This window comes from Dromiciops gliroides, chromosome 4 (genome assembly GCF_019393635.1).
Source record: "Dromiciops gliroides isolate mDroGli1 chromosome 4, mDroGli1.pri, whole genome shotgun sequence".
In the NCBI taxonomy this organism is placed as follows: Eukaryota; Metazoa; Chordata; class Mammalia; order Microbiotheria; family Microbiotheriidae; genus Dromiciops; species Dromiciops gliroides.
The window spans coordinates 374,128,850-374,147,833 of record NC_057864.1 but is presented as its reverse complement, the minus strand read 5'-3'; the positions used below and the strand labels follow the sequence as shown (position 1 = coordinate 374,147,833).

Genomic DNA, 18,984 nt, shown 5'->3' with positions numbered 1-18,984 from the left:
TGCCTAGGATCACACAGCTAGTTAGTATCTGAAGCAGGATTTGAATCCAGGTCTTTCTGCCTCTAAATCTAGAGCCCTATCTATTACAATATACTGCTTCTGTTGGGCATATCTATTTTCAAACAGATAGAAAAGTCTTTGCCAATTGAGAATTATTTCATGGTTTCAACCAGGCAAGACTTTTACTTTCATCAGTGTAGAGGAAGAACTGTTTGAAAACAAAAGGAAGAATTTTGCTTGATAAACTTTTTAAAATTTCATTTGATTTTTTTCCCTTTATTAAGAAGTTGGTAGGGGAGGAAATCGGGAGAAACTTGCTTCATTAAATAGTCTTTTTCTTTTAACTGACTGGGTAAGGGCCCAAATTTATAAAACTGGATCTTCACTTAAGGATATCATAAATATGTAATATAATATAACTAAGAGACATAAATTTTTAACATGTTTAACATCCTTTTCTGGTCTGTCCAAATGATTCACATTCATATTCCTTATCAAAGTAAAAAGCTTAAACACACATACTACTTCATTTTACTCTTATTCTGACACTAAAAATGTTAGGCTGGTGCTTTAACCGGTAAAATTCAATTTAATACCAATTATTATTAGTATACATGAAAGGGATTGTAACCATTGTAACCATTCCCCAATATAGAATTCAGAATGAAAATCTTGGGCTTTCAAATCTACAGCTCACCTGACTGGGCCACCATAGAGTATTTTAAAAACATGGAATATGCCATCTTTCCTTACCCTGAAACTCTATAAAAAGAAAACAATTCTAACTTCACGTAACAATACTGCACTCCAAATTTCACTAAAACAACTATTCTACCTCCTACCTTTTCCCATTGAGATTTCTCAATTAAAGAGAAGTCAAAATCCAAACACTGAAACATTAAACTTTTATAAAATATTGGAGATTTCTCAAAGCTCACATAAAGTAAGGAAATAATATTTTCTCTTCGAAACACTTAAATGAAGATAAAGGAAGTAGCTCACAGTTGGGGAAATGCCTCTTGCCCAACGGCAAATAGGCACAGTTCTTAATATCATATCATATACATTAGTTGGGTCCATAATTAAACATCATGAAAGAAGCAGGTTGGATTGCATTTGAAAAACAGCACTGTGCTTTTAACAATCACCAGCTGTTCCCCAACATAAAAACTCATTTTAACATGTTTTTCTCTTGGTAATGTTGTATTGATTGTAAATCTTGAGATACCACAAACTCCAAAGAATCAAATTTGCAGCCAACCCAAAGAAGAATAAAGAGGCCTATGGGGGAGCAAATCAGCTGAAATATATATATAAGAAACAGCATAAAGAATGTCATAAAGGAAATATAATTGGAAAAGGGTTGGTCATGTACCAAGAGTGATGGACAGATATCTCAACTGATACACCAGCAACCATGAAATGTTGTTGTTTGTCCTTCATTCTCAAAGGGGACCATCACATCAGGATGATGTCATGACTTGCAATGAATTGGATTTAAGTGAGGGAGAGCTGAGCAAAGTCACCAACCTCACTCTCTCCTCCAGAGCCATCTGGGTTCAGTGGCAAGATATATGGGACAACTGGAGATGGCCTTGGATATTTGAGGCAATTGGGGTTAAGTGACTTGCCCAAGGCCACACTGCTGGTAAGTTTCTGAGGTCACATTTGAACTCAAGTTCTCCCAACCTCAGGGTCAGTGGTGTATCTATTGTGACCTCCCAACTTCTGGGCCAGTGGTCTCTCCACTGTGCTGCTTAGATGCCCTGCCATGAAATGTAGAGACAAAGAAGCCTTCAAACACACTTGGTGGATTCTCTAAGGAAGTTCTATAAATGAATTTGGTTAATAATCACATAAGATGAGAAGGCTTTGAAAAGTTACAACCTGTAATGATGAAGAGTATAAAAAATCACAGATCCAAAGAAGTTTTGAAACAAAAGTTTGCAAGGAAAAATCTCTTCAAATTACATAAATTAACAGAATGAATTTTAGCATGCATTTTACATTTCTCTAATAAGAGAAAAAACTCTAGTAAACAAAGCAATTTATATCAAGGATCGAGTACTTTTGATTAGCAGTATATCCAGTGTATAATTCAATAGTTCAACCGAACAAGCACATATTAACTGTGATATTCCCTATCCATAAGGCACTTGCACTCTATTGGGGAGAATACATGGGAAGGATGAGATATATATAGTGACTTATATGCACAATATATGCAACCTAATTTCTTGAAGTAACTCAGTAATTTAACTAGTAACTAAGGAAATGAGAATAGGCTTCAGGGAGGAGGTGGAACTTGCACTAAACTCTGAATGAAGCTGGGGATTCTGAGGCAAAGGTAAGGAGGAAATACATTCTAGGCATGGGGGCAGAGTCTGTAAAAAGGCAGGGAGACAAAAAATGGAGTGTTATTTGTGGGTAATAGCAAGTAAGTCCTTTTGGTTGGAAAGTAAGCTGTAATAAACTGGGGAAGGTTGGAGTCATATTGTGAAGGGTTTTAGAAGCCAAACAATATGGGGCAGCTAGGTGCCACAGGGGGTAGCTAGGTGGCACAGTGGATAAAGCACCAGCCCTGGATTCAGGAGTACCTGAGTTCAAATCCGACCTCAGACACTTGACACCTACTAGCTGTGTGACCCTGGGCAAGTCACTTAACCCTCAATGCCCTGCAAAAAAACAAAAACAAAAACAAAGAAGCCAAACAATGAAATTTGTATTTTTAGTCTAGAGGAAAAAGCTTCTTGAGCAGAAAACCAACATGGTCATTCATCTGAAACGAGGAAGTGTCAGAGAGAGAATGAAAAGAGGGAGACCAATTAGGATGATATTCAATAGCTCACATGAGAGGTGATAAGGGACTAAACTAGGGTGATGACGATTTGAGTGGAAAGGAGATAAATGCGAAATATACAAGGTGTCCCAAAAGTCTTTGGGCAGTTTTAAGAAAACTGCCCAAAGACTTTTGGGACACTGTATACAGAGTGAGTAAATAAATGGAAAAAAGCTCTTAGTGGGCCCTTATTATGTGCCAAGTATTGTGTTATGCACTGGGGATATTGGTACAGAATGAAGACAGTTCCTAACCTTAGGGAGCTTACATTTTAATAGGACACAGATGGAAAAGTAATGGCCAGGAGGAGACATTTTGGTTTGGAAATGCACAAAGAATGTGAATTAAGCCATAGGGGAATAGAATGGCATACCCTTTCTAGTAGCAGTGGCAGTAATTATGGCTCTAGAACTGGAAAGGGAGAAAGAGGAAGGCAACTGGCAAGAAATGCAAATGAAGTGAAGTGAAACATGGCTATAGTCAAGTTTGGATGGAGTAGGCAACTATGAACTATTGTGCCGATCACTCCTTTAGAAATCATCTAAAACTTAATATGTGTTCTAATCATTTGATATCTACCGTATGTTACCTTGTGTTATTATTTTTCCTATGCATGCATTTTTCCCCAACTTCCTGAAGACAGGAACCCTATTTTATGTCTTCTTTTATATTCAAAGTATAGCACAGTTCCCCCCACAGAGCAAGCACTAAGTAAGTCTGAGGAAGATCAGTCTGGTAAAAGTAGACAAGGTCAACTGGAAGATGAGCAGAAAGATCAATCACCTTGAAAACAACTGTAGTAATATAGGCATGAAATGATGTTGCAAATTTCAGCAAGTATGTCATTAGGTCTAAACCCTACCCTCTAGGAAAAATTTTCTCTAAAAATTCATGAATAAAGTATAAACTTTTGCATGGTGGTAGAGACTCTATAATTTGAGTATATTTACAAATGATGTACAGAGTTCTTCCTTCTAGTCTACACCAGGTACTTAATAAATGTGTGTTATTGGTAATGGCAATAGTTAATAACAATAATAATAATAAAAATAAACAATGACATTTGTATCATGTTTAAGGTCATTAAGGTTGTTCACAAAGCACTTAATTTTTTCCCCCTTTTTGTTTGTTTGTTTTTGCAGGGCAATGAGGGTTAAGTGACTTGCCCAAGGTCATACAGCTAGTAAGTGTCAAGTGCCTGAGGCTGGATTTGAACTCAGATCCTCCTGAATCCAGGGCCAGTGCTTTATCTACTGAGCCACCTAGCTGCCCCTCAAAAGCACTTTATTTTGTTTTTGTTTTTTTAGTGAGGCAATTGGGGTTAAGTGACTTGCCCAGGGTCACACAGCTAGTAAGTGTTAAGTGTCTGAGGCCAGATTTGAACTCAGGTCCTCTTGACTTCAGGGCCGGTGCTCTATCCACTGCGCCACCTAGCTGCCCCTCAAAAGCACTTTAGAAATGGAAAGGACCTTAGCTTGAGTTCCCTCATCATACATTATCTTACTTTGTCTTAATGGGGGTAAGTAGGAATCTATAAGTGTCTTTGGCTTATTGGCAGTTTTGACAGCTCTCAATGACAAAAGCAGTAATAATACTGGCACAATTTCCTAAAGCACTGGGAATTATGCAGTTCTGCAAAACACTAGAGCACATATAGTTAGCTACTTGGCATTCCTTCTGATGAAATATGAAATGTGGAAACAATTTTGTTTCTAATGTTTGGTAATATATTCAATTTGGACTTTATTTTCAGTACACTAAGTTCAGATTTGTAACATCCATAAATTAGCTTTTTACTGTGGAATTATGTTGCTACATTTGAAAAAATAAATTACCAATGTTTTGCAGCTGAAAAGACATCTTTCACATGGTCTTACTCCACGTTTTAATATTTTGTAAATTAAAATTTTAAACTATTTTTTACTAGTAATGACAATCTAGTACATATACCATAAAATGAGAAGGACTCAGCAAGTACTTTACAAAATCCTCTACAGATCTGGCAAGCATACATAGAAATTAAAAGCTCTTTTCATTTTTCATGTAATATGACAGCTTGTAAAATTAGACATCCATTTCAGGCTTCCCTACGTGAGTTATGCTGGGGTAAAGCCACAAAAATGTTCTTCTGGAAGTTACAGAACTGGCATTCAAGGCTAAAAGTATGTCCACTGAGAATAAAGCAATTGTAAAGAGCACAATCAAGAGTATAGTATCTTTACTATTAATGTATCCACTCCTTAGTTGCATGTAGAAAGTTTTTTTTTTTAATTGTCTTTCTGGTGTGTCAGTATTTAAAACAAAGATATAAACTAGATATAGTACTATTATGTTAAGTCAAAGATGCTCAATGCATTTTAAAAGCCCTGGAAATAGATTTTTACATCAATAATAACAAGAACAATAAGGTTTGACATTTATATAAACCCCTTAAAGTGTGTAAAGCACTTTACTAACATTATCTCACTTGATCCTCACAACAACACTATTCCTAAGTGTGACAGGTATTTTCATGCCTATTTTTAAAATGGGAAGGCTGAGACCAAGGAAGGTTTGACTAACTTGTCCAGTGTCTCACAATAAGTAAGTGTCTGGGAATGGGGATCTGAACCCAAGTTTTCCTCAGTTAAAGTTCAGCCTTCTATTCAATATGCTGTGCTATCTCTCCTTACCAAGTAAGCAAAGTGTTAATATCTCCCAATGAATTTATTAAGATTCATGGAATTGGTTCATATAATAGTTTTTGGTTCAAATAGTTCAATAGTTCTATAGCTTTTGGTTATAAATATCTATAATAATAAAGTATTAGTTCTATTACTACTTAAGCTTTTACTCATGGGAATATAGCAAATGTTGTTGAACTTGTTAATATTAATTTTCTAAAAAATGTAAAGCATTAGATTCAGTCAAAAGATATCAACTCAATCCAACCAATATTTGTTCATGGCCTGTTACACAGAAGGCCATCCACCACACGGAGTTTCTTCTACAAGATGGACAAGCGAAGATGATTATTCAATGATTCAAATTCAGGCTGGGACTTCATTGATCCCAGCCAAATCAGTTATTTCATTCTCCTGTTTTCTTACTATTTGAATTCATGATATTTTATTTTATTGTAATCCTATATGATCCTGGAAGTATAATCAATACCACAAAAACTATGCTCAGACACTGTACCTCCAACTAAAATTCTAGCAGGAGACAAATATGGCTAATGAAAGAGTTACTAATCTTCTAAACTTTTTTATTCTTGCTAACCACACTGAAGCTCTTTTGTTAATATTTAAGGGTGTGTAAGAAATTATTCCATCACCTTAGTAGTTACAGAAAACAGGAACAGAAATTAAAGGACAGAACTGTTGTGAAAATGTGCCAGTTTAAAATATAGAAATACATCTATCACTACACATACAAAAAGAGTCAAAAATCAAAAGATTAAAAGACGGAAGCTTTTTAATTTTTTCCAGTGACCCTTGATGTATTCCTTTGAAGTATTTATCTACCAACAAACCAAAAAACCCTTCTTTACCAATGTTATATTGAATTTTCTAATTTCTGTATTAACTATGGAAAATAACTCTTTTAACTCTTTCAATAACAGAATTCAGTAGCTGCATTCAATTAAACACTATATCTCAGACAACAAAATGTGTTAGAGTATAATAAAAGCACCATGTTTAGTGTTCAATGAACTTATACTCAACCTCATCATTAAATGTAATGAGTGCTTCAATGATTCAAATAACCATAACATAACATTATATCTGTTTTTTAATTGAAAGGTGACTAGTCTCCTAAACTTCCATGTTACAGCCACAGTGCTAAAAAGACTTATTACTCATACTTATTGACATCATAATAGAACTGACACCATTCTATTAATGCTATAGTGTACATTTTAAAAATGAGCTATTCCTTGGTTTCTTCTAATTAATTTAAAAGCACAAAAATTTTGTGATTATCTAAAAGAAATGTTTCCTTTAGTGAAGCTACAAAGGATAACTCTTTGCAAGGGGCTAATGGTCACTGTAATGAAAAGATTTACATTTATTTTACAGTAGGTTCTGCTCAGCATATTTGGTACCTTTTTCCATCACTGTTTTCCAGGTAGAAAAGAGACCTTCTGGCCAAATTGTATAATGACTCACTAGATCCTTTTAGCCAAGAGGACATTTTTATTTATGCCATTTCTTTAATCACATTTTCCAGATGTCTGGCCTTTCATTGTCAGCCAGACATTTATCAAACTTCTATGATGATGTAGTGAGGCAATTGGGATTAAGTGACAGTTGGGAGCTGTGGTTTCAGAAATGAAAACTACCCTGATCTACTAGAAGAGGGTAAAATAAAGACAGAAAGAAACCACCAATCAACTCTTAAAAGAAAATCTAAAATCAAAACTCCCAGGAACATCATAGTCAAAATCTAGAACTTCCAAGTCAAGAAAAAAAAATAGTACAAGAATTCAGAAAACGTTTATTTATCAAGGAACCCATCAAGACCACACAAGACTTGGAAGCTACCACATAAAAGGAGAGAAGATCTTGAAATATAATATTCCAAGTTTCTTTCATAAAGGTCTGATATTCAATACATTTAAGAAAATGACTAAGATATATAACAATTAGATCCATTGTCCAACAAAGAAACAATCAAAAGATCTGAAGAAGAGGTGCCTAAAGGAAGAAATACAAGCTATCTGGAGTCATAATAAAAAACCTACCCCAAATCACTAAAAACTAATGCTTACTAAAAGAACTCTGAGGGGCCACCTCACACTCATCAGACTGGAAAAGATTTTTTAACAAGTGACAACTGTTATAGGACATGAGGGAAGTCAGACATACCAATAATGAAGCATATTACCCATCACTTAATAAGGGGGAAGGGAGACTCTGCACTGATTAAGACATACATTTTTTTGATATAACAAATGTGTGAATTTATTTTGGTTAATTATGCTTATGTGTTATAAGGTCTTTATATTTAAAAGAAAAGTAGGGGATCTGGGGTAGCAGCAGAAGAATAATGATGCTACTCACTGCAACAACAAAAAAGTAGAGAAATTCATTGTAGCATTTTTAAAAAATTAATTGGAGGATCAAAAGTAGACAAAGGTGAGGACAGTTCTGAAACTTTTGAATTTATTATATAATTTGTGATGTTTAAAATCTAAATTGTGGTCGCCTTAAATCAGAAGCTTCAGCTCCAGTCTAGCCTAGAGTTCCAGCCTGGTTGGGTTCTTCCTGAAGTCCTCCTCCATGAGCCTGCTTTAATCAGGAACACCCTAGCAAGCTGTTTGTAGAAGCTTTTAATAGATCTGGAACAGAGGTGGTCCTTACACACTGCTTCAAGGTGATTGGTTGGTGTCATCCAAATCCATTGGCTTTGAAGGTGTTCTCGAGTTGAGTTCACAGTCTAGTTTCTGAGAACAATACCTTCTTTTTTTTTTTTAGGGGTTGTTTTTTTTTAATTTTTAAATTTTTTTTTTAAGTGAGGCAATTGGGATTAAGTGACTTGCCCAGGGTCACACAGCCAGTAAGTGTTAAGTGTCTGAGGCTGGATTTGAACTCAGGTACTCCCGACTCCAAGGCCAGTGCTCTATCCACTGCACCATCTAGCCACCCCACGTATTAGCTGCCCCGAGAACAATACCTTCTTAAGGGATAGCCAGGTGTGATTACAATCCAATTAACTTGAAGTAGGCTTAATCAGCAGTCAGTCACTCTCACTTGATTCAATCAGTATAGATTAATCTCCAGGTGGGTCTTTGAGTATCTGCTAAATCCCATTATTTCATCACAAATTTTAGACAGAAATGCAAAATGTATGCAAATAGCAATGTTGGTTTTCATGCCCATGTTTGTCTATGTTTGCCAAGTTTCAAAACAAAAAAAAAAATTAAAGAACTTTACAACAGAATTATCTTAAAATGGAATACATGCTTTTAGAAATAGTGAGTTTCACATCACTGGAAGTAGTCAAGCATAATCTAGATAACCACCTAGTATAGAAGTCTATTTGGGACTAGGAGCAGGAAACTCCTAATTACTAAAGCCTATTGAACAAATTCACCTAATCAGGGAAACCTTCTAGGACAGAGCCCTGAGGGAGTTAAAAAAAAAAATTCACAACAAGATGGCAGTATACCTCACTAGTTTGCCAAGAGAATGGGCCACAAGAATGAAAGAGGACTCATTCTAAGGATCCACAGGAAGCAAGGGAATTTTGCAGTAATTCTGCATAGAGTACAAAGTGTTTGTCTTTTTGCTGCTGACAAGGAACATAGGAAGAAGAGAAGCAAAACCACTGAGCACCTCGAGCTAACTAATAAGTATAAGGCTTTTCCAGCAGTTGAGGAAGAACCTTTTTGCAAAACAAAGAATGATATGGAGTCACACGTGGTACCAGGAGAGTTGTTATCCAGTAAGGGCCAGAGGAAGCGAAGACAAGTAGCAGCAATTGCTTCCTGAGGGTAATGAAGCAACTATTTATCATACTGAAATTAACAACAGAAGAGTGGGCTATCTTGATAAATTATTCTCCCCAACTGTGATAGAGAACAATACACTCTAGAACTAAGGCCTCCAGAAATCCTTTGAACAATTCATCCACTCAACTTTAGAACTCAAGCCCTTGCACTGAGCTGTCCTGATTACTAAACTCAAACTCACCTAACCCACTCCATGTAGCCAACCCTAGAACAGAACATATTTTCTTTATTTTTTTATAAACATTTGTATTTAAAGTTGTGAATTCCTAATTCTATCCCTCTCCCCTCCCCAGGCAGTAAACAATCAAATATAGGTTATATATGTACAATAGGTTATCATGTACAATTAAGATTTCCATATTAGTCATTTTGTGCAAGAAGACTCAAATAAGAAAAAATATGAAAGAAAGTAAAAAATCGCCTACTTCAGTATGTGTTCAATCAATATCAGTTCTTCTCTGGAAGTAGATGGTATGCTTCACCACTAGTCTTTTGGGATTATCTTGGATCAGAACATATTTTCAATTCCATATCTTCCAATTATCCACTCAGACCGTCTTGCCATCTGCCCTGCTATTATGTATCTAAGGAACAATGGTTTAAGAGCTGATACTGGATAAAAAGTGAAGGCCACAGGAGCAAAGGTGAGCACTTATCACCATTGCCAAATGAATGGAGAAGTGGGGCAACTAGGTGGCACAGTGTATAAAGCACTGGCCCTAGATACAGTAGGACCTAAGTTCAAATCTGACCTCAGACTCGACACTTACTAGCTGTGTGACCCTGGGTATGGAGAAGATTCAAAAGATAAAGGTAGAATTAAAAAGTGAACACTCATTCAAAGGAGGAATCTAAGAATAGGATTTAGTTTTCTGGACCACAGCTTAAATTAGAATGGATGGGCTAAAGTACACATGGTACAGGTTAGTAAAAATATGTTGCTTGAGTATTGTAAGGAAGAAATACAAGCTATCAATAACCATATGAATAAAATGCTCCAAATCACTAATAATTATAGGAATGTAAATTAAAGCAACTCTGAAGTTACATTTCACACCCAACAGATTGATAAAGTTGACAAAAAGGGAAAATGACAAATGTTTATTTGTTTTGGGTTTTTTTGCAGGGCAATGAGGGTTAAGTGACTTGCCCAGGGTCACACAACTAGTAAGTATCAAGTGTCTGAGGTCATATTTGAACTCAGGTACTCCTGAATCCAGGGCTGGTGCTTTATCCACTGCGCCACCTAGCTGCCCCCCTGAAAATGACAAATGTTAGAAGCTCCACAGGAAAACAGTCACCTCAGTGCATTACTTAGTGGGGCACTGAATTGGTACAACCAACCTAGACAGTGACAGGTAACGATGCCCCCCCCCAGTCACTAAATGAAGCATACCTATCAGTGATGCTGCTATAAGGCCCATACCTCAAAGAGATTAATGAAAGAGAAAAAGGACACACACACTCATTTATTTGAAATTCTTTTTGTGGTAACAAAGAGACATAGTGCTATAAAAAACGATAAAGGGGATGGTCTCCGAGAAACCTAGGAAGACCTTTATGAACTATTGTTTAGTAAAGTGAACAGAATCAAGAGAAAAATTTATACAGTAACATCACTGTAAAGGCATAAAACTTGGGGGGTGGAGCCAAGATGGCAGAGGAAAGACACTAAACTCACAGGGCTCCCGATACAATCACCCCAAAAATAACAATAAAAGAACCCTTGGGGCAGAAAAACACACAAAAATACGGTCTGAGAGTTTTCTCCAGCTATAGAGAGATTTCAGGGGGCCGTGCTGGGCCACAAATAAAGCCTAACCCTGCAATCGGGCTGACACACCAGACACCCGCCAGAAGAATTTGCCCCAGTGCCTCTGAATTGGCTGCAGCACTAGCGTCTTCTGGAACCGAGCCTGCGGTCAGACTGAATGCAGACTGAACATGGACTGAATGGCTAGCCCGGAGGGGGTAAGTGCAGGGGTACCAGTGGACTGGGGGGAAGGATTTGACTGTCTCACCCCAGCAGGGAAACCAGGAAGAAATCCTGAGTAGCGGGAGACCCACGCTGTAGCTTGAACAGTGTGTCCTGAAAGCAGCACCACACTTTAAGAAGGAGTTAAAAGCCAAGAAATAGTAAGCCAGGATGAGTAGGCAGAGAAAGCAGAAGACCATCGAAAACTTCTTTGGGGGTAAGGTAGACCACAATACAACCTCCGAAGAAGAAGATAATAACAGGGTCAAAGGTCCAACATCCAAAGCTCCCAAGAAAAATGTGAACTGGTCTCAGGCCATGGAAGCTCTCAAAAGGGACTTTGAAGTGAAAGTAGGAGAAACAGAAAGATGTAGAGAAAGGGAGGAAAGAATGGAAAGGGAAATGAGAGCGATGCAGGAGAATCATGAGAAAAAAGTCAACAGTTTGAAAAGCCAAATGGAAAAGGAGATGAAAAAACTGTCTGATGAAAATAACTGCCTAAGAATTAGGATGGAACAAATGGAAGCTAGTGACCTTATGAGAAACCAAGACACAGTAGAGAAAATCCAATTGAATGAAAAAATAGAGGGCAATGTGAAATATTTCCTTGGAAAAACAGCTGACCTAGAAAATAAATTTAGGAGAGAGAATTTGAAAATCATTGGACTACCTGAAAACCATGACCAAAACAAAAGCTTAGACACCATCCTCCAAGAGATTGTGAGGGAAACTTGCCCTGATATTCTAGAAGCAGAAGCTAAAATAGAAATTGAAAGAATCCACCGATCACCTCCTGAAAGAGATCCCAAAAGAAAAACCTCCAGGAATATTATAGCCAAATTCCAGAACTCCCAGGTGAAGGAGAAAATACTGCAAGCAGCTAGAAAAAAGAAATTTAAATACTGTGGAGCTCCAATAAGGATGAAGCAAGATCTAGCAGCTTCTACATTAAAGGACCAAAGGGCATGGAATATGATATTCCAGAGGGCAAAGGAACTGGGACTTCAGCCAAAAATCACGTACCCAGCAAAACTGAGTATAATCTTTCAGAGGCAAAAATGGGATTTCAATAAGAAAAAGGTCTTTCAAGCATTTGTGATGAAAAGACTTGAACTGAATAGAAAATTTGACTTTCAAATACAAGATCCTGGAGAAGCATAAAAAGGTAAACAGGAAAAAGACTTCATGAGGGATATTAAAAGATCAAACTGTTTACATTCCTACATGGGAAGAGAATACTTTGAAATCATAAGAACTAGCTCAGTAAGGAATTCACAGAAGACAGAGCTGAACTGAATATGAAGGGATGATATCTGTAAAGCATTTATGTTTTGTTCTTTGTAGGGCAGACCTGGGGGGGTGGGGGGGTGTCATGTCTGGGGCTGGATTTGGGCTTGGGGCCTCCTGGGTCCAGGGCTGGTGCTTTGTCCACTGTGCCACCTAACTAACCCATGATGACATCATTAAAATAGGTTTGAGGTGTAGGAGGAATAAACTGGGGGACGGAGAAAGGGAGAGATGGTCTGGGGAGAGGTAGTTCACATGAAGGAAACAAGAAGAAAGCTTATATAGGAGAGTAGAAGAGGGGGAAGGAGTTGGGGAGTGAATGAACTTTAATATCATCAGAACTGGCTCAAAGAAGGACTAACATACATACTCAAGTAGGTATAGTAATATATTTTTGACCTGGGTGGGGGGAGGGAGAAAAGGGAGGGAGGAGAAGGGAAGGAGGAAAGGGCAGACTGGGGAGAGAGCAGTAAAAAGCAAAACACTTTCAAGGAAGATGAAGATGTTCTGCATTACTGCACCAGTATGACATATTGAATTGCTTGATCTCATAGGGAGGGTTGAGAAGAGAGGGAGGAAGAAAAATTTAGAACACAGAATTAGCTCAGGGACCCTGATCTCACTGGAGTGGGCTCATGGAGGGAGTAGCTTTCATACCCAATTGGGAGGAGCAATCTATTTAACCCTGCAGGAAAATAGGAGGGGAAGAAGATAAGGAAGGAAAGGTGAAAAAAGGGAGTGTAGAGTGAGGGAGAGCATAGTCAGAAGTAAAACACTTCTGAGAAGGAATAGGTAAAAAGAAGAGAGAATAAATGTCATGGGAAGGGAGTGGGATGGAGGGAAATAGTTATGATGACTGATTATAATGAAAAAACATATGGTACCTACTTTGCTGGGCTTTTATGAAGAAAATTCTCTGTCAAGCTTAAGATACTATATAAAGGTTATGATGAACAGGTTACTATCAGAAAAACCTGGAAAGACCCACATGAACTGAAAGAGAGTAAAATGTACTGCATACAAAATAACAGCAATAGTGGGAGATGATCTGCTGGGAAGCATGTGGTTATTTTTAGCAAAGCGATGGTCCAATATAACCCTGAAAGACTTATGAAGATTGCAGCCCATCTGCAGAGAAAGAATTGATAGCATCTGAAAACAGATGGAAACACATTAAAAAAATTTTTTTTCATTTCCTCTTTGATAATTCCTTAATCTGAAGTTTTGGGGTTTTTGACTGTTTTCTCTCACAACTAGCTAATATGGGAATTTTTCCATGACTACTCATGTATAACTTATTTTGAATTGCTTGATTTCTTGTGGGCAGGGGGTGGGAATGGAGGGGGGAAGAGAAGTTGGAACACAAAGTTTTTTAAAAATTGATGTTAAAATTTTGTTTTTATATATATTTTGGAATATAAAATTCTATTTTAAAAAAAAGGCATAAAACTTGATCTGATGAGTTCCAGAGAACCTATGATGAAACATGCTACCTACCTCCTGACAAAAAGGTGATAGACTCAGGATGTAGATTGATGAATATATTTTTTGGACGTGGCCAATGTGAGAATTTGTTTTGCTTTGTATTTGTGGCAAGTGTTTTGTTTTTCTTTTTTCTTCAGTGGCGGAGGGAGAGAAAAAAGATTAAATTTAAAATTTTAGAGGAAAATTTGTAACAATGGATAACTAGAAAACTCTTAATAAGCTATGACAAATAATAAAAGGCAAATTTTAATAATCAAAAAATAAAAAATTTAGAATATAAGCAAAAAGCCTTTAGCACAAATAAAAGCAATATATCTAAAATTAGAAGAAAAATAATAGGCTGGAGGAAAATATCATTAAATTAAGCATCTATACAAAATTTTGATATCTAAAACCTATAGGTAACTGAAAGAAATTTCTAAGAATGAGTCATTTTCCAGTACCTGAGTGTCAAAGAATATGAAGAGGCAATCTTCAAATGACACAAATTATCACTATTGGGAAAGTATCTAGAATCCCTAATAATCAGAAAAATAAGAATTAAAATAACTCTAAGCTTCCCTTTTAAACCATCAAAACGGAAAGAGAAAATTCCATGCTGGAAGGGATGTGGAAAAACAAGCATACTAATGTAACTGCTGGTTAGACTATGGGTTGATTTTTTTTAAGTAGTAAAGAATTATGAAAGATAGCAAGACATGAAGAACTGTTTTCACCAAAAGAATATTCTTCTTAAATGCTATTTATAATGTACAGGTGGTCTAAAAAGCTAATTTTTTGAAATCATATTGGAAACTCCCTATGTGCAAATCATTAAATTCTACTGAGATTTTGTTCTTCAGTCACAGCTGGATGTTCTATTTTCTAAATCCAATGTCAACATTACACATACCTTGCTATACAAAAGATACATGGGAAAAGACAAGGTGCATATGACTCAACCCAAATAAAGAGCTTGTAATACATATGACTCTGGCCTGACATTTAAATAACCATTGTGGCATCAGCTTATAATTTTTTGTTAAATTATTTAAAACTAGAATAGGAATCTGGCTATATGGAAATAAATGAAGAAATCTCTATTTTTATTTATAAAATATAACTGTAACCTAAGAACAGTATCACAAAGCTAAGGCAAAGAAACTGTATTTATTTCTCAACAATGCCTAAGATAGTTCATAGGATCATAGACTTAAAAAGCTAGGAAGGATCTTGGATTTTGATCTAATCCAAATCCTTAACTTTATAGATGAGAGAACCGAGAATTGCATTTCCAAACACAAAACTAAACCCTTAAATCTATTTAGTTATGTAATTGCCAAAAGTTTCTCTCAGATGATTCATTCCTATTTTACTCTAAATGGAAACACATTTAATACAATTATGATGGCTCTATGGAAAGGCAAGAATTCATTGTAGGCCCCTAAAACCACTCACTCTATCTGGTAGATTTAGAGCTAAAGGCCAGTTATATATTAATAAAATCACTTTAACATCAAACTCTTCCAGATTACTAAGAACTGTTAATACCCACCCTGTAGGTATTATTGGGACATTTCACTAGATACTGGAGATAACCATGCACCTATGGAAAACAAAACCCATCAAATAATGTTTGGATACAGAATTAAATTTTGGACATCCCAGAAACAATCATCAATTAACATATATAAGAATTACCTGAAAATAATGCCAAAACGAATTTGTTCATTAACATTTAATATTACAATAAATTCACTAAATCACTTGAAACCTAACTATATATACGAGAACAGAGGGTTAATTCATTTCAAAACTGCATGAATTGGGGCAGCTAGGTGGCGAAGCGGATAGAGCACCAGCCCTGGAGCCAGGAGTACCTGAGTTCAAATCCGGCCTCAGACACTTAACACTTACTAGCTGTGTGACCCTGGGCAAGTCACTTAACCCCAACTGCCTCACTAAAAAAAAAATTTTAAAAACAACAACAAAAAAAAAACAAACTGCGTGAATTAATACTAGCATAATTATAAGTATAATATAGACCTACACGGTCTCTTCAAACTCTAAATTTTATGATCCTATTGCCTAGTTTAGTGTTATGTTACAGAATGACTGAAGATTAGAAAGAAAGTAAAGGGGTAAAAGAAAGAAAAGTGACAGCAAAAATGCATTACTGGGTCGATCCCTGAAAGACTTAATGTGAGGGGCAGAGATATAGACCACCTATATGAAAGCAGCTTTTGACTTTGAAAATAGTAATAAAATTGCTTCCAGTATAAGAAGCAAAGTGGAATCTTTATTAACATCCCTACCATATCATTCTCTTGCTCAATCAAATGCAGTGATTCTCTTTAGAATCAAATACCTATTTCTCCATTTGACATTTCCAACCTTTCACAATCTGGCCCCAACCTATCTTTCTGGTCTTATTACACATTAGTACTCTTCTTCATGCTTTACATACTGGCCTTGCTATACCTCACACATGATACTCCAACTCCCATTTCTGTGCCTTTGCATAGGCTGTCTTCCCTTCCTAGAATTCTCCACTTCCTAACCTCTGCCTCTTAGAATTCCTAGTTTCCTTCAGAATTTATGTTAAACACAATTTTCTAAAAAGCAATCTTTTTCTGTCCCCTCCATCTTTGAGCTCCTCCCCAACAAAACTGTACTGTATTTGGGACAGCTAGGTGGTGCAATGGGTGGAGCACTGGTCCTGAAGTTGGGAGGACCTAAATTCAAATCTCACCTTAGCCACTTACTAGCTGTGACACTGGGCAAGTCACTTAATCCCCATTGCCTTAAACATTCGGGGCCATCTCCACTTGTCCTGATAGATATCTTGCCACTGGACCCATATGGCTCTAGAGGAGAGAGTGAGGTTGGTAACTTTGTGGAGCCCTCCCTCACTTAAATCCAATTCACTGAAAGTCATGATATCATCCCAATGTCATGGTCCTCTTTGAGAACAAAGGAAAAACAACAACACTATTTATTTTGTATATGCTTAAATGCTTCCACATTGAATCCTCTAACAGAATAAAAGTTATTGAGGGACTATTTCAGTATTTTTTTTGCATTTGTACAATGCTTGACAATTAATCAATGCTCCCAAAACTAATAAAAGAAAGTGACTGCTTACTGAAACATACACTATAAACAATCTATCCTGTGAAAAAAGCAATACTGCTCACTTCCATAATGAGAAGACATTTCTTATAAGTGTCTCTCTACAATAATTAAGATTTTTTAAAAGATCACTCATTGATGATACTGGATTTTAAGAAGCAGAATTAGTTAAACTTCGTTATCTATTTGTCTATAATTCACCTACGGTTCTCCATTTCTGAATGTCTTCTACCTGCATTTAGGAATCATAGGCCAATTATTACTTTTGTCACTGAAGAAAAAGAAATCCAATAATGAAATAGAAGAGATTTTATACAATAACAAAAATAAAGACAAGCAAAATTGATTGTCATGCCAAAGTGATCCAACATCCAAGGGCACTGAAGCTCTTGCTCCCCTAATTAATTCAACTCTGAGTTAATAATATGATACTTCTTATTTTACCGACTGATTAAGTACAGATGCTGACATTAGATAAAAGGAGGGGGGAGTACTAATCAGTCACTAATTATATGAGAAAACCTTAGAAAAGATTTGATACCCAAAGAAAGAATGACAGATAAAGAAAGATTACCCTGAAGTAACTGTTACTTGAAATATTTCAGATTCACGAGTAAGGCTCATTTATAATAGCTTGGAGTTAAAGGCTTTTTAAAATTTCTACAAGGATCTAATAAGCTGAGCTATTCTGATTGTGTATGACCATTTAAACATTTTAAATAAAAGCTTCTAAAAAAGCATTACTGCCCTGAAATCAATAAAGATGAAAATTACAATAGAAATAATTACTTTTATCAAACTAAGAGAAGCAAATCAAATAATCCCTTTGATTTGGAACACAATGTATAAATATCAGCTTTGTCTTCATTATGTGTCTAATGAAGCAGCACGTTGTGGTGGAGAGAGCTGAGGACACCTGAGTTTTAGTATAACCCTGCCTCTGGATGGATGACTAAATCATTCTTTACTTTCATTTCCATACCTGTAAAATAGGAATAACTATAGCCAATTTATACACACACACACACACACACACACACATATATATATATAAAGTGCTTAGAATTTTTAGAAGGTTTTTGTTACCTGGAGAAGCATGCCTAAATAAGATAGCTGAACTATAGCACTCTATATCTTACTATCACCACCCCTGAGGTACCTTTTAGTAAAATATCTACAGCTTCAGCACAGCAGCTGAAGGAGCTAAGACTATGAACTGAGATGGAAAAGCGGTAGGACACAGGGAGAAGGGAGAGTAAGTGTTCAAAGTTTTAAGAAGTCATAGTTGGGGGGAATCAGTAAAAAGTTGTCATTTGCTTGGACAATGGATGACGTTGGTTTAGGCATGCAGCCTAGAAGAAAGGAAGCAAAACTTGGAATCCTGAAGGTGGAAGCTGCCACCTGGCAGCTGTCTCACATTGGGCATGATGCTTAACCTTTATGCCACTGAGTTTCTTTTTTTTGGAAACAGAGATTATGGCAATATTTGCAATACCTCCTTCACAAGGCTGCTGTGAAAAAAATGCTTTCTAACCTGTAATGGTAGTTGTTTTTATAAATCAATGATAGATCCAAGAAAAAAATTGTGTCAAATCCTCTTTCAAAATTTTTGTTTTAGCCAAACAAATAATTTTATACATTATATTTTCATGTGTATGTAATATTATTAAAATGTTATCTAACCTATTCTGAATATTTACATTTTCCTAATTAAGGGTGGAAAGTGAAAATATCCAATACTCTTTACTCTATTGTTTTTTGTTTTTTTTCCCCATGGGCAATGAGGGTTAA

The 18,984-nt window shown here is 36.3% G+C and overlaps 1 protein-coding gene across 1 annotated transcript in view; it reads right to left on the bottom strand.

Moving 5' to 3' along the window:
* The window catches only part of PEX7 (peroxisomal biogenesis factor 7), a 98,487-nt gene that overhangs the window by 61,124 nt on the left and 18,379 nt on the right, over positions 1-18,984 (bottom strand). The gene's annotated exons all lie outside the window — the stretch shown is intronic.